This window comes from Saccostrea echinata, unplaced genomic scaffold (genome assembly GCF_033153115.1).
Source record: "Saccostrea echinata isolate AGI-Se365-2 ecotype Australia unplaced genomic scaffold, CSIRO_AGI_Sech_v1 ptg000077l, whole genome shotgun sequence".
NCBI lineage: Eukaryota > Metazoa > Mollusca > Bivalvia > Ostreida > Ostreidae > Saccostrea > Saccostrea echinata.
In genome coordinates, this window is record NW_026889826.1 from 59686 (window position 1) to 75054 (window position 15369).

Genomic DNA, 15369 nt, shown 5'->3' on the forward strand with positions numbered 1-15369 from the left:
TATTCTTTAAGTATTTTACCCTCGATATCTCGAATCCTCAGATATCTCGAAGTTTTTTCTTGGTCCCTTCAAGTTAGAGGTACCGAGGCTTGACTGTACAGTAAAAAAAATATACAATTGCGAATTCATATTTTTTACATAACATTACATGCAGTGTTTCAGAAATGTACTTATTTCTATTTTTCAAAAAAGTCCTAAATTTTTTTTACTGTTTTATTTTTTTTTTTTTTTTTTGGATCTGTGTTAGAAAACTATCAAGACTATTTATACACGAAAAAAGTTCGTCCTGAACATTGCCGCATAGATGCAATGATTTGTCAGGTTCGAATCTATAGAACAGCCCTGTCTCATCAGCATTGAAAACATATGCTTCATATACTTCAATTCAAGAAGTTTATTTTCCATTTACTTAATTACAGTGGATTTATTTACTCCGGCACTTTCTCCACTAGGGCTGTGTCAATATATTGATTAATCAATACATATCGATATTCAGGAATTTATCGTATCGACAAACTAACTTCCAATACGTATTGGGCAGACTGTTTTTCTTATAATTCTGTGAAAAAGTTGGGAATTTCAGTCACCAAAGATAATTTTTAACTGTTTTTAATTAAAACTGGTCAATAATAAAATAAACATTAAGGAGATAGCACATCTTAATTAACTATTGCAAAATTCATATACAACTATATTTTAACATATTAGTTTTTCAGTCATTAAAAGTTTGAATTTGAAGTGTTCTTTGTAAAGACAGTGAGACATATGAACTTCCAATTTGGTATTAAAACACCCAGTTTTTATCAAATTTATGCATTAAATGATTTACAAGACCTTTTTGCTAGACTTATTTTAGAATCCAATATATTGCATATTGCTTTATAAAATATCTTATCGAAATATTTTGGTCAATACACAGCCCTATTCTCCACACACCAATGTACACATGACACCCCTGTATATTTTATCCATGTCGGTCTTAATGCCATAGTTAGAAAATAAAAATGGCGACTAATATGTTACGGTGAGAAATGCTCAATGATTATTGTTTTATCTATACAACACATAATTAAATTTGTACAGGTCCACCAACATCAAATCACCAGTGAAAAATTAACACGTGCTAGACTTTATATATAGTCAGTCACCTGAGTCCACGCGTCGCAATCGGCAACTTCAATGTACCCGTTATCAAAACTGCTATAAGCTTTGTGTTCAGCGGACCCCAAAATCACTTCAAATTAACAGAGTTTTTCAAGTTAACCAATTTCAATCTAAACGAGTATTTATTGCAAAGAAACTGTACCAGCATTTTAGGAGAAACCCAGTTCATTTCAAACAAACCGATTTTTCAAACAAAGAGAGTTCAATGCAAGTGAGTTCGTTACATTACAATTCAGTTGACCTTGACCTTTGATTGTATAAAATCACTCTGGAGGTTGATTGAATTATTATTATTTTTTTCTTTGTTTTTTGATTTTGAGAGGCAGGATTTTGATAATTAGCATTTATATCACATGTTACTGTATATGAGCTCATGACACTGTACTTTGAAACTGTATGCAATATAACCACACAAACTGAAATTTAAATACAATGAAAAGACATCAGGATGGGTATACCAAAAGTATCGTTGTAGAGTAAATAGAGACTGAAATCTCTTTTGGAAGATATCTGGGATAAAGATATATTTATTAAAAATAATTATTTTAATTATTATACCCCCATTCCGAAGGAGAGGGGGGTATACTGTTTTACCCTTGTGTGTCTGTCTGTGTGTCTGTCTGTCTGTTCGTAACAAATATTTCGTCACAGTTTTCTCAGCAACTACTCATCGCAGATGCTTGAAATTTTAGTACACACTTTATTGAGGTATGCCATATGGTGGGATTCATTTTCATACGAATCTGATTTCAACTTCCTATTTATCCGTGCATCTGTCTGTACCATACATAACAAATTTTGGTTGCAATTTTCTCAGCAACTACTGATTGCAGATGCTTGAAATTTTAGCACATTCTTTGTTTAGGCATGCCATATAGTGGGATTTATATTTGTACGAATCCAATGTCAACTTCCTGTTTATCCGTGCATCTGTCCGTACCATACATAACAAATTTTGGTCGCAGTTTTCTCAGCAACTACGGATTGCAGATGCTTGAAATTTTAGCACACTCTTTGTTTAGGCATGTCATATGTTGGGATTCATTTTTGTACGAATCCAATGTCAACTTCCTGTTTATCCGTGTGTCTGTCCGTACCATACATAACAAATTTTGGTCGCAATTTTCTCAGCAACTACTGATTGCAGATGCTTGAAATTTTAGCACACTCTTTGTTTAGGCATGTCATATGTTGGGATTCATTTTTGTACAAATCCGATGTCAACTTCCTGTTTATCCGTGTGTCTGTCCGTACCATACATAACAAATTTTGGTCGCAATTTTCTCAGCAACTACTGATTGCAGATGCTTGAAATTTTAGCACATTCTTTGTTTAGGCATGTCATATTTTGGGATTCATTTTTGTACAAATCCGATGTCAACTTTTTGTTCATCCTTGAGTCTGTCCATAACTGAACTTGTGTATATTCACATCAGAATGTATATTCACATCAAAGCAGGGGTATTACTAGTGAACATTGGCTCACAGACTTCTTGTTAATTTCAATTTTATAATTCACTTTAGCTTTGAAGGGTGGAGAATCATATATCTATTGTCAGATTTTATATGATAAATGCTATTCTGTATGGGTCTTACTATTTGTGGATTTTTTTTCTTTGCTATATAAGGGCTATTTTGAAATTAAACATTTACTTTTACTCCATAAAAGAAAGACATTAATTCATGAAAATTTGTCAACATTTTAACAAGAACAAATAAAACAGCTATGCAAAATTTCTAATTGATAGGATAATTAGACATGTCCCATTGGAATTATAAACTTGGATATGTCTATTGACCTAAAGCATCATTGCTTCTTCATTTTCATCTCATGCCAGCCATAGGTCTTTACCATGTTGAGACAGTCTGGAAGCTTTAATGCTTCTTTCTCTGTCATCACAGAAACTACTCAACTGATTGAGTTGAAACCTTTTTAGGGTTAACAGGCATGTTGTGTAGATGTGCAGAAGGAAGGTCATTTTACCCACACTTACATGCACATGCGTGCGCGTGCAAGGAGTGAAATGACTGAAGCAATTGAAACACCATTAACCTTCCTGTTTTTTTATGATATGCTTTGAACTTCATTGTATAAACTTATATTAGTAGTGTAGACAAGAAGAGGTGGTTGAATTAGCAAGAAAGCATGTGCATGCATGTGTGCTTTGCTCTGTTTGACTGACACAAAAAATCTCAATAACCTTTTTTTTTTTGATGAAATGCTTTGAAATTTAAAACATAGTCATACACAAAAAGGCTCTCCATTTTGATATAATATATGAGATATTGTGAAAACACACTCATGCAAGTGTGCTGCAATTTGATTGGCTTAAACTTTAAATGGCTGTTACAGTAGTAACTTTCTTAGTTTTTAACAAAACTGGATGGAATTTGCAATATAGATAGGTGTAATGGGTTCTTACATTGTGCTACTATGAAAATTGAATGCAAGAACGTGGATTCTGATTTGCTAATACTTATATGGCTGTATCTCTCATAGTTTTCAATGAAAATCTTTACATTTCTTACATAGCTATTTATTGTGAGTCTCTTCACGAGGAAGGAATATGAAATATTTAGAAAATATGGGCATGTTGCTTGCGCTAGAGGTGTAACGATACAGCAATACATCGATCGTATTGATCGCAAGGGCTGACGATACGCGTATCGCCATGTATGTATTGTGATACAGTAGAAGATAATTTTCTTTGTTTTGTTTGTAACTTCTGCATTCAACCTAACAAATTTTAATGTTTTAAAATGGCTGAAAAAAGGTAGCAAAGAAAAAATACAATATCAAGACTATAAATCCACCTTTTATTAACTTTGATAAGGGTTATCAAGATATTCTTTGTATATTTCTATAACTGTGGAGTTAGCAAAGAATTATATGTTAAGATAAAGCTTAATTCAATTGGTGACAGCTGTATCATGGTACATGTTGTATATCACATGACCGTATCATTGTTAGGTAGTTTGCGATATACTCAGGCCTAGCATGCGCTGAAATCAAATTGGCTAATGTAATACTCAAAGAACTATACCAGTGTTGTTTTTCGAATAAATACTACTGAAAATAAAGTATAGATTTATTAAACAAAAGAATTGCATAATTAAATGAAGCCTGTAATATGAATGGGGCCCATAAGAGAATGGGGAAGTGTTTGGGGAACATCTGAAACAGTTCTCGTTACAGTTAGCACTAGTTGTTATTGTTTTAGCAGATCTTTTAGTCTGGAAAAGAGTTCTCCAAAGAGCTACGTAAAATTCTATAGGTATGCTTGCTGTGTCGCGTTGACGTCAAAATCTATTTTATTGATGTAATCAGATATCTATACCTAGCTTAGATTTTTTTATGATCTCCGTATTTCTGATTGAAATTCTAAGAAGCTTGCACAAAATGAATTGAAATGAAATTTACTAATTTCTATTTACCCATTAATATACCATTGAAAAGAAGAAATAAAATATTTGTAAAATATTTGTTGCTTTTATTAATTCTTAGTGTTTGTCAAACATATATGCCATTTTTCACCAAAAGGCATTACTTGGAAAGAAGAATAAACACTATGTACTAATAATCTCTTAACAGCCCTCATAATGTTTGTATCAAATAATATTTGACCACCCTTAGATTTTCTTTTAATCTTAAATAATGATGCTGTTCATCAGGCGACACATGTGTTCCTTGGAACACTCTTTTAATTTTAGCTAGCAAGATTATTTGGACTTAAAAGTCAAGTTAATAATCTTCTAACAAACATTTTCTTCTGTCATGTTTAATTCATAGTCACTAGGCAACACTGAAATTTCCACTCATTGCTTTTCAGTCATCGACAGGAAAGGAATTACCGGTAAGTTGACAGGACTTTCCACACTGTTTCTGGTAGCAGCTTATGATTGAATTGATGGTAGAAGACGTGGCCCACTTAATCAAAGGTAAATCTTATGGAATAGTGCTAATAGTACTGATATTTTTTTTTACTCTGTTTTGCATTGAAGCTTTAGGTCAAAGGCAAATTTTCTTTGTGTGAATTCTTTTATTCTTCTCAGAAATGTGTGGCTGCTAATTGAGCCATAGCTCTCTGTTTTCTTTGAGAATCAAAGAATTGCAGCAGATCTTTTAGGTTTTCAATGAAATTTCCTTGTTTTTCAGATAATCTGTATAGAGTGGCACCTTAACCACCACTGGTGAAATAGATGACTAGTGGATGGTCATCACTTTGCAGCTCACTTTCACTTTCTGCAGCCCATCTCTTCTCATCCACAATCATTGTCTTTGGAGGAATGGTGACAGTGCAGTCCTCATGGCTGGGCAGGTAACTTCCTTTCCTTTATTTCTCAGCTTTCACCTTTCTTACAAAATTTATTTCCATAGAACACTGCTACAATTTTCTTCCTCTAAGAACACAGTATATGTCAGTTGGGTAGCAGCTTAGAATTGGGTTTTCCCAATGGCACTGAAGGTGGCAATTTTGTATTGAGCATCTCTTTCCACTCTGATACGTGTATCAGGAGTCCCTATTTTTCATTTAGATCCTGAATGTTCTGTTTTATATTCATCATGCTGGTCTTCTACCCCCACAATAAAGGTTGGGGGAATATATAAGAATCACCTTGTCAGTCTATCGGTGCCAACTTGTTGGTCATTGGAAGCTCAAACTTGGTACAAAGAATGTTTATGACCTGTTGGTGTGTCAAGATCTTGACCCAAGGTCATTCAGGCTAGTTCAACAGGGTTTGACACTAAGGCTTGTTTGACCCAGTCTAGTAAATGAGTGGTCCAGTCGTGTAAAAGACCAAGTGGACGTATTGATAAAATAACTGTTGAACCCCCATTTCAGTCCTTCAAATAAATAATCTAAAAACTTTTAAAGAAAGGACAAGGTATGGTAACGGCCGAATCTGGCCCCTTGTTTGATGTAAAAATCAGAACACAGTTAAAATTGTGATAGTTTGCAGGTAAGAATTAAAAATAACGCTTGTTTTAAAACCAGCACTAATTTTGATTCAAAGCTTACACGGAGGCCACAAGAGGGTGTAGAAGTAGGTTATTTTCCAGAATTTCCTCAATTCTGGTTGCATTTTGTCAAATTTGCAGGGGTTGAAATATATGGTAGCCCAATGCCCGGGGCTAGTCAATTTAAGACTCGGGCTAGCTAATTCAGATGTAATGATAGTCCATTGGACTAGCAGAATGGGGAAAAAATCTCAACAGTTTACTTTCACTTTTCTATGTCGAGTGGTTTCATTAGACTGAGAACTACATTGTAGTTTAATTTGTTTCTGTCACCACAGCCTTTAAAACTTTTACTTGTTATGTTTTCATTTCGCATGAAAAAGTTGTTGGGCTAGTTAGTTTGAGGTTTGGGCTAGTAATTTTTACTGGTCAATAGCCCCTGGGCTAGTGGGTTTTCCAGGAAAATTTAAACCCCTGATTTGAGATACTTTTCACTTTGGGAAATATAGAGCACAAGGCTGCCTATCTGAGATTTTTATACATAAGATGCATCTGATACTATTGTATGAAATATATAAATTTGGTAGATAGGCAAGCTTGTGCTCTATGTTTTCTGAACCAAAATGTGCTGTAAAACCAATGAAAATTTGCATAAAATGAGAAAATTCGGAAACTGACATTTTTCCTGAACTTCCTGTGGCCTCTGTGTATCCCATAACTTAGAAACAATACTCAATTTATGGCAGGGGTGACAACAGGTTTTTAACTGAAAAACTGTTGCAACATTCTAAAAGACACCCCAAACCAGGGGCCAAAAAGGGATCTTAGCCTATCTTATCCTTTCTTATATGTTAGATTGTAAACAGTCATTGCTCTGTAAAGAAAAAATCCCCATATGACCCAATCACTATTTTTAGCCACGGCTGTTATTAACAAGTCGAGGGCAAAACTACTTTTGTTCAGTACAATATTTCAATATGATGTAAATAGTTATGTTTAGTATAGTTTTAAACTAATTTATTAATATTAACGATAATTATTTTATGAAAGTTTGTTGAATCTTTAAGGCTTATATTGCTCAAATGTCCTGATGAACCCGACTTGATTGGCGGGATCCCATCAAACAGTCTGTCAAAATTCAAGGTCACTGACAGAAATGATATAAACTTCTTGTCCAGGATATCAGTTTGCAATGGAGAATCATTGAAGCTCATTCTTGGTACAAAGATTATTGAAGACCTGAGAGTGTGTCATGACCTTGGCCCATGGCAATTCTGGCAAGTTCAAGGTCACTGGCTTAAAAGGTATAAAACACTTGTGTAGGCTGTAACTTTGTAATGGAGAATCATTGGAAGCTCTTACTTGCTACAAAGATTGTTTATGACCTGGAAGTTTGTCTTGACCTTGACCAAGGTCATTCTGGCAAGTTCAAGGTCACTGGCAGATAAGAGATAACATACTTGTCCAGTCAATAACTTTGTAACTGAGCTTTAATTTGCTACAATTTTTTTTTTTCTGACCTGAGGGTCATTGTGACAAGTTCAAGGTCTCTGGCAGAAAAAATGTAAGTCTATTATTTTGTATTAATGGAGAAAAATTGGATGTCCATATTTCACTCTTAGATTAATCATGTCCAAAGATCTGTCCTTTTTTTACCAAAGTCATTTTGGTAAGTTCAAGGTCACATTTACACATTCTAAATAAAAGAATTGCAGCAGGGTTATAACCTTATTATTTTGTTAGCTCACTCACAGCACCTTTAGCTGACATAAGTGATGTAATAATTTTTCTCACTTTGTTTCAGGTCTACTGCATGTTGACAGCTGATACTTGTTCTCTATTTACTCCAAGAGGCCTACTACACATTGTACCTCAGTTATGACTGTACTCGTGCTGGCTTCTATGATGTTAATTTCCTTTACCTGCACTGTGTTAAACTTGGTCAATTCTGTTACTGTCGAACACCAACAGATGAAAATAAGATTAAGCTGATCCTGCCAACATTGTGACATAAGCGGTCCAATGTCCAATATCTCACTCTGCAGTCAAACATCAACGCTCAGTAAAACATTGGAAATGTTAGACTTTTTTAGTATTGATTTATATAGTTACATATTTTAAAAGTAATAACAATTCTTTTTATGCCCCCGGATCGAAAGATCCCGGGGGTATATTGTTTTTGTCCTGTCTGTCTGTTTGTCTGTCTGTCAACTTTAACCTTGCCCATAACTTTTGATTGGTTGGAGCTATTACTTTCATATTTCACATGTGTATTTCTTGTGACAAGACCTTTCTTTGGGTACCATCATATTTGACCTTTTGACCTTGACCTTAGAGTTTGACCCACTTTTGCAAAATTTTATGAGACTTTAACCTTGGCCATAACTTCTGAACAGTTGGTGCTTGGGGTTTCAAACTTCACATGTGTATTCTTTGTGACAAGGCCTTCCTTTGGATACCAACAATTGACCTTGACCTTGGAGTTTGACCTACTTTTGAAAAACTTTAACCTTGGCCATAACTTTTGAACGGTTAGAGCTAGGGCTTTCATACTTTACATATGTAATCTTTGTGACAATACCTTCCTTTGGATACCAACCACTTTGACCTTGACCTAGGAGTTTGACCTACTTTCGAAAAACTTTAACCTTGGCCATAACTTTTGAATGGTTAATGCTAGGGCTTTCATACTTCACATATGTAATCCTTGTGACATCACCTTCCTTTGAATACCAACCACTTTGACCCTTTGACCTTGACCCTTTGACCTTGACATAGGAGTTTGAACTACTTTTGAAAAACTTTAACCTTGGCCATAATTTTTGAATGGTTGGTGCTAGGGCTTTCATACTTCACATATGTAATCCTTGTGACAAGACCTTCCTTTGGATACCAACCACTTTGACGTTTTGACCTTGACATAGGAGTTTGACCTACTTTTGAAAAACTTTAACCTTGGCCATAACTTTTAAATGGTTGCAGCTAGGGCTTTCATACTTCACATATGTAATCCTTGTGACAAGACCTTCCTTTGGATACCAACAATTTTGACCTTGACCTTAATGTTTTACTGACTTTTAAAAAACTTTAACCTTCGCCATAACTTTTGAACAGTTGCAGCTAGGGCTTTCAAATTTAACATTTTTTTATCTTTTGGCCTGGATTTTGACTTGCATTTGAGAAACTTTAACCTTCGCCATAAGCTGCCATACGGGGGCATCAGTGTTTCACAAACACATCTTGTTATTGATGTATGTTTAAGTATGCAAAAATGAACATTGATGATATTAAAGGTGAGGTATTTATTTGTGATTTCTCTTCTGAATAAAATTTTATATCAATAATTTATGCTCTTGTTTATACAAACCGCAAATGAGGCTTTCTATTCATTAGGAACTGGACCCATAATTACTTCCTTAAGGAGGAATGCCACACCAAAATTTAATTCCATTGGTCTTAAGACATCCATGTTAAGGAAGCTCTAAACACTAATGAAAAATGCTTTTTGGGCTTTGAGAAAAATATATCATATAAAGGTGCACATATTCAGTGTATCAAGTTCATTTTCAACATAGGGTACCTGCCTTATTTCTGCAGAAAAAATGTTCAAAGACAATGAACTATTTGTGAACAGAAATCACTGTTTTTTACTTGCATCAGGAAAATTAATGGAAATAATGTATTCAATTACTCAATCTTGGTCTAACATAACATTAAGAATACTTTAATTCATAAGAAATTATGTCATTAACTGTAGATTCCCATTTATACTATTTTTCTTCTAAGGGCAAATCACCCAATAAAACTACCCTACAAATAGAACTCTTTAGTGTGCAGTGTTTAGAGCTTCCTTAAGTCATGGTTTCAGCATTGAAAGGCCTAGCTCTTAATTATTTTATAAGAATTTTCTCCAATTTTTCATAGAAAATGGAAAAAAAATGTTTTATTTGCAAATAAGATGCTTTATTGTTAAAAATCTGTTGTTAATGAATGCATAATATAAATATCTCATAAAATATGTGAAGAAAAGCCAGATAGACATTTTAATTTTTTTACTAAAAATTTTTTTTCGAAAAAGTACATTATTTGTGAATATTTTCAAAACATATGGATAATATATTCAAAAAACAAGTCACAGCTACAAAGGATATGTTAGGCAATCATATTTGAAAAGAAATTGAAACGAAATTGCGAAATTTTAGAAAAATTATTTTTTACAAATTTTAGCCGATCCCGATCGAAATTAAACTGATCCCAACCAGAATTTTATAATAATTGATAATAGATAATATTTTCAGAAGAAATACAAGTTTGTTAAGGTGTAATACGCGTTAAAAAGTAATTGAACTTGATAAATAAATAAATTTCTTAGTGGTAAATACTTAAAGAAGGCAATAGTTTCATCTTATTTATTTTGTGGTAATTTTGATCGGGATTGGTCAGGATTTCAGGATTTTTTTCAAATGTTAAAAAAGCAAAATGTTTACAAGCAATAAAGGGAAATAGGCTGTTGACTATTTTACAAAACTTAAATTCTTAAAACTGAGAAAGGAGGGGGGTGGTGTAATACTCTCATTTTCTTTTCTGCACGAAATATATTCTGTACAATACGGTGCAAGCGGTTCAACGCTACCACAGAAAAGTGTGGAAAGTGTGTGTTTGTTTGGGGGGGGGGGGGGGGTGTCTCAGATTAAATAATACCATGCATACAGGTGTATCTGCAAAAGACAGATGAATCCAAATCCAAATCTTATGTAGAGAAAGAATACATATACTTTTACATGTACCGGTAAATACAATGTATAAAAATGTTTGTTTGCTTAGTTGTTTAACGTCCCTTCGAGAATGTTTCAATCATATTGAGACGCCAACACTTGCTGGTGGGGGGCTGCAAATTTAGACCTGTACTCGACACTTGCGGCTTTTGAGCAGAGAGAGATCTTTTTCGTGCCAGCATCTACTGCGACAAGGGACTTCGGTTTATACGGTCTTATCCTAAGGACCGGTCTCCACCTTATACAGTACGGAAATAATCCATACATTGTAAAAAACAGTTTAGAAATTAGGCAAAAATAATAATTATATACATTTTTGTATGCTACGAAGAGATGCAAATACAGATATATTCGAGGAGCCGTAACATATTTGGAGATTCGACCGTACATTATTTCACCTACCACAATATCGAAGTGTATGCTTAAATCTTTGATAAAGTCCCAATATTTAATTACATTGTGACCCATATTCTTTTTCTTGAAATGTTGGGTTTTCTTTGGTGATTATTTAGATTTTGAGCGCTTGATTTAATGTATTGTATAAAGGTATATGTTGCAAATTTCTCTCTGCTTTATAGGTTTAAAGACTATATGTATATATCTTCAAATCATTTTAATTCACCAACAGACTGAAGGGATATATAAGTATATCTATAGATGTAAACTCTCGAAGCTGTGGAGCTTTTCGACATCTGAGGATACATGTATGCGTACCTACTGGCACTGATATCGGCTTAATACCACTGATTTCGGTCACTGGAGGAGAGATTTTTTATACCTGTATTTTCAAGAACAGATTCTTTATTTCCAAAATCTGCCAGCGTCCCCCTTTTAATTACCCCCCCCCCCAATAGAATGAAAATTGTCGTGCCCTAAAAGATATTGATGATTTCTTTAAAAGAATAGATTGGATAGAAGTTTCTAATCTGAATTAAATTCAAACTATTCGGAAATTGAAATTATTATTTGTCTTCTGCATCAAGCGTATGAGAAAAGCAAATTGGGATTGAAAATTAACTTCAAGCTAGAATTTCAATCAATTTTTCTCAGACGTCCGACACGAATTCGCTTTCTATCACCAAATCATATGCGGCTTTTCCCCAACAAACTCAGAACCACCAGCATACTTTGTACATATCTTAGGACTATCTTAAGATACGTCTTTGGATGTAAAACAAAAGCATCTTAGGAATATCTTTAGTTAAGATGTCGTAATTGGGGAGGGGGGGGGGCGTGGTCATGGGATCCGGTCCCCTTGGGATTTTTAGAGTTGTTGAAATGATATTAATAGTAAACCCAATCCCTCTAGAAAACACGGACCCCTGTTACAATGGCATAGAAAATCACATACATTAATACATCTTCTGTATTTCTATAAAGGCAAAGCGATTTAACACCCCCTCCCCCTCCAAAACGAAATAGCTATATAAGGTATGGATAAGTTTATGGTTTTTTATCCTTGCTTGACAATAATGTCTGAGTCTTCTTCTTTTTTTTGAGTGCGCGGCTCTGTACCCTCCTTCCCCCTCCGGAAAATGCCTGTATCCGCGCTTGATATGTATTGGTAATAATGAAATGTTTCAGAAATTTTATAAATAATCGCTATTCCTCGATTTTCATTTCAAATTTTTTATCAGGTTTGTCCATTCTTATCCCGTTTTCATGTATTGAGCTGTAATAGATATAATAGAGAAATAAAATTAAAAAAACAGAAAAGAAAATCTATATGCAATTTTTTAAAACATATTTATATTAATGGATAAGTCAATTTGAAAAAAAAAATTGAAGCATTCCCTTTTTGAATAACAATAAAAATTAACACTATAATATTGTGATATATTTATAATTCACATATAAGGAACAATTGAGATTAGTAATAAGATTTATTTTCAAAATGCCACTTCTTGTGGTTGTTCGTCCCCAGATGTAACAGACCCCCCCCCTCCTCTCTGTAGAAAGGTTGGAGGTAGTGCCCGTCTGCATCCGCGCCGTAGTCACGCTTATGAACGTTTTAACCTGCTACATGTTTCATTCATCAATTAATAAATGTATTTTCATTTATCACTTTCTCATTTCCATTTGTACGGTTAAATGCATACATATACAGTGACACGGCACAGTGTCTACTTAATTGATTTAATTCATAAAAGAAATTAATATTTTTACAAAAACTATTGGATTAAATTATATAAGCTCTGTAAATTCAATATATTCTAGTTGTTTTCCTGGCACCAGCGCTTCTGATATCATTTAGATATGTCTTAGGATAAGCACATCGTCGTCTTGAAGTTAAGGCAAAGATAAGGAAGTCTCCTAAGATAGGATAGCTTCGTTGCCCCCCCCCCCCCCGCCATCTCTCTCCTCCCTATGATATGCCGTAAGCTCGTCCCAGGAAAGCTTCAAAAGCATGCCTGCAACTCTAGAAAAACATACCATTCTTTGACAAAGAGAGATAGAGAGAGAGAAATTTATGACGCCAAGTGCAAGGAATATATATATATATATATATATATATATATATATATATATATATATATATATATATATATATATATATATATCGGAAATATCTATTTTAAAATTCTATTCTTAATTGCAAATATAGATAGGTTCCTACAGGCATTCAGTTACATGTAATAGGAACCCATTTACTTATTTAAATAAAAAAAAACTCTAGGAAAGACAATAAATCAATTATTGTTATCAACATTATTGTATATATGTCGAAATCATGTTACAATAACATTGATTTCATAAATGAAGTGTGATAAATTCATTTGATAGCTATTAGAACTTCGAAGATATAGTGACTAAAATAATTAAACTCTCTGATTGATCAAAAACAAAATAGAAAAAAATATTGAACTTTTAAAGCGAAATTATTTGTAGGTGGCATTTTTAAAATTTCAATTAGCCAATAATGCGCTTTTGGTTAGATGAATATTTTAATAGGTTGAAGGAGTGGCAAACTGAATCCAGTGTAGGAATTCCTATACCATTCTAGTTATTTCAGTGGAGAAAATCCTACAACTCTATAGTCATTTTTTTCTTGGGAGAATCCTACTTTAGAGCCAGTTTTCCGCGGTGAGGGGGATTTGAGAGGAAAAGCCTACTCTAAAAGACTAACTAGGAGGAATGAGACATCTATTTTGCTAGGCATTTCGTTAATTAACATTGAATTAACATAATAATTCAATTTATATCTTCAAAGAATAGAGAAGGTGGGAGGGTTTTTTTTTCTCCATCATTTGTCACCAATTGACCAACATCTCTCTCCTTCTAGATCTCTCTCTGCTTTACGGCAGATTGGAGGAAGGGAGGAGATTAGGGATGTGAGTCTGCAACTATATAAGCCAAGTATTCACATAGTGCAGTTTTGATTTATTAACTATGCTGTATTTATTATATAAAGGCATGGAATAAAATGTGATAATAATATACGTCATTATAATAGTGGTTGTTACATGATTTTGGGGGATGCGAAAGAGAATCTGCTTAAATGCATGTAAAATTTTAATTTTTGCACTCAATATAATTATGTGGGTTGCAAATTTCGAATGTTCATTACGTCATACATGCACTGAGGTTTTCATCATCTCAACCCCTTAACAGCATACAATTCATCTAATTCTTAAAAAATATTCAATGACTAAATTAAATTACATGAAAGTTTATACCTGTATAAAATCCGGGAAATGGAGTGGGCTAAGTATCTCATTTTTGACTCATCTTCACGTACCTAAATTAATTCTTTTCTTCCTGTTCAACTATATCTACTTTTGGTTTCAGAATTACATTGTAATTAGTTATCAGTTAGTTGATCAATAGTCAGTTAGGATTTAGAGCTGATGAGGGAATCCGTACATGGCTTTCGTACTACACCTACCCCTGGGATTTTCAGTCTTAAACTTTATAGAGTCAAATAACCTTCCCCCCAACCCCTTAAGGAGAGGAAACGCAGATCTTTCGGAATTCATAAAATGTACATGCATTTACAAGAAGGAAAGGGGTCTGTCAGTGTAACCCCTTTCTAGTTAATTTTGTATCATTCATTTGATTTATGCCCAATTCTTTTTAGATGCATGTATAATATCCTCTAGTCCCTTACAAAGTCTTGTATGATGTTTCCTTTTTTATTACATGTGCACTGCATGCACCGCTTGATATTGGGAAAAAAACCCATCTAGTTCAGAACATTAATAAAAGTGTTAAAGTTCTGCCGGCAATTAATATTTCGTAGTAAATAAGGAAATTCTAAATACTAAATTTGGAGATTTTTCAAATTGGTGCGCTCATATCTCAGTCCTTATCCCAGTTTATATCAAATCAATGTATTTAAGAATAGTTTGATTTATATTAATATTTGGGTTGTTAAGCGCAACATCTTGTAATTTTTGCTAACCAATGCAAAGTAACATGCACCGCATGCACCAATCACTTTTTCCTAGTGAGTACTGAATCTATAAGTAT

General features: G+C 33.8%; 1 long non-coding RNA gene across 1 annotated transcript; it reads left to right on the plus strand.

Moving 5' to 3' along the window:
• Positions 1 to 5014: 5014 nt before the first annotated feature.
• LOC133176587 (uncharacterized) lies at positions 5015 to 9468 on the plus strand. The gene is made up of 3 exons (XR_009719490.1): positions 5015 to 5103; positions 5321 to 5483; positions 7929 to 9468. It is a non-coding gene; the product is annotated as an uncharacterized LOC133176587 (long non-coding RNA).
• Positions 9469 to 15369: the final 5901 nt, after the last annotated feature.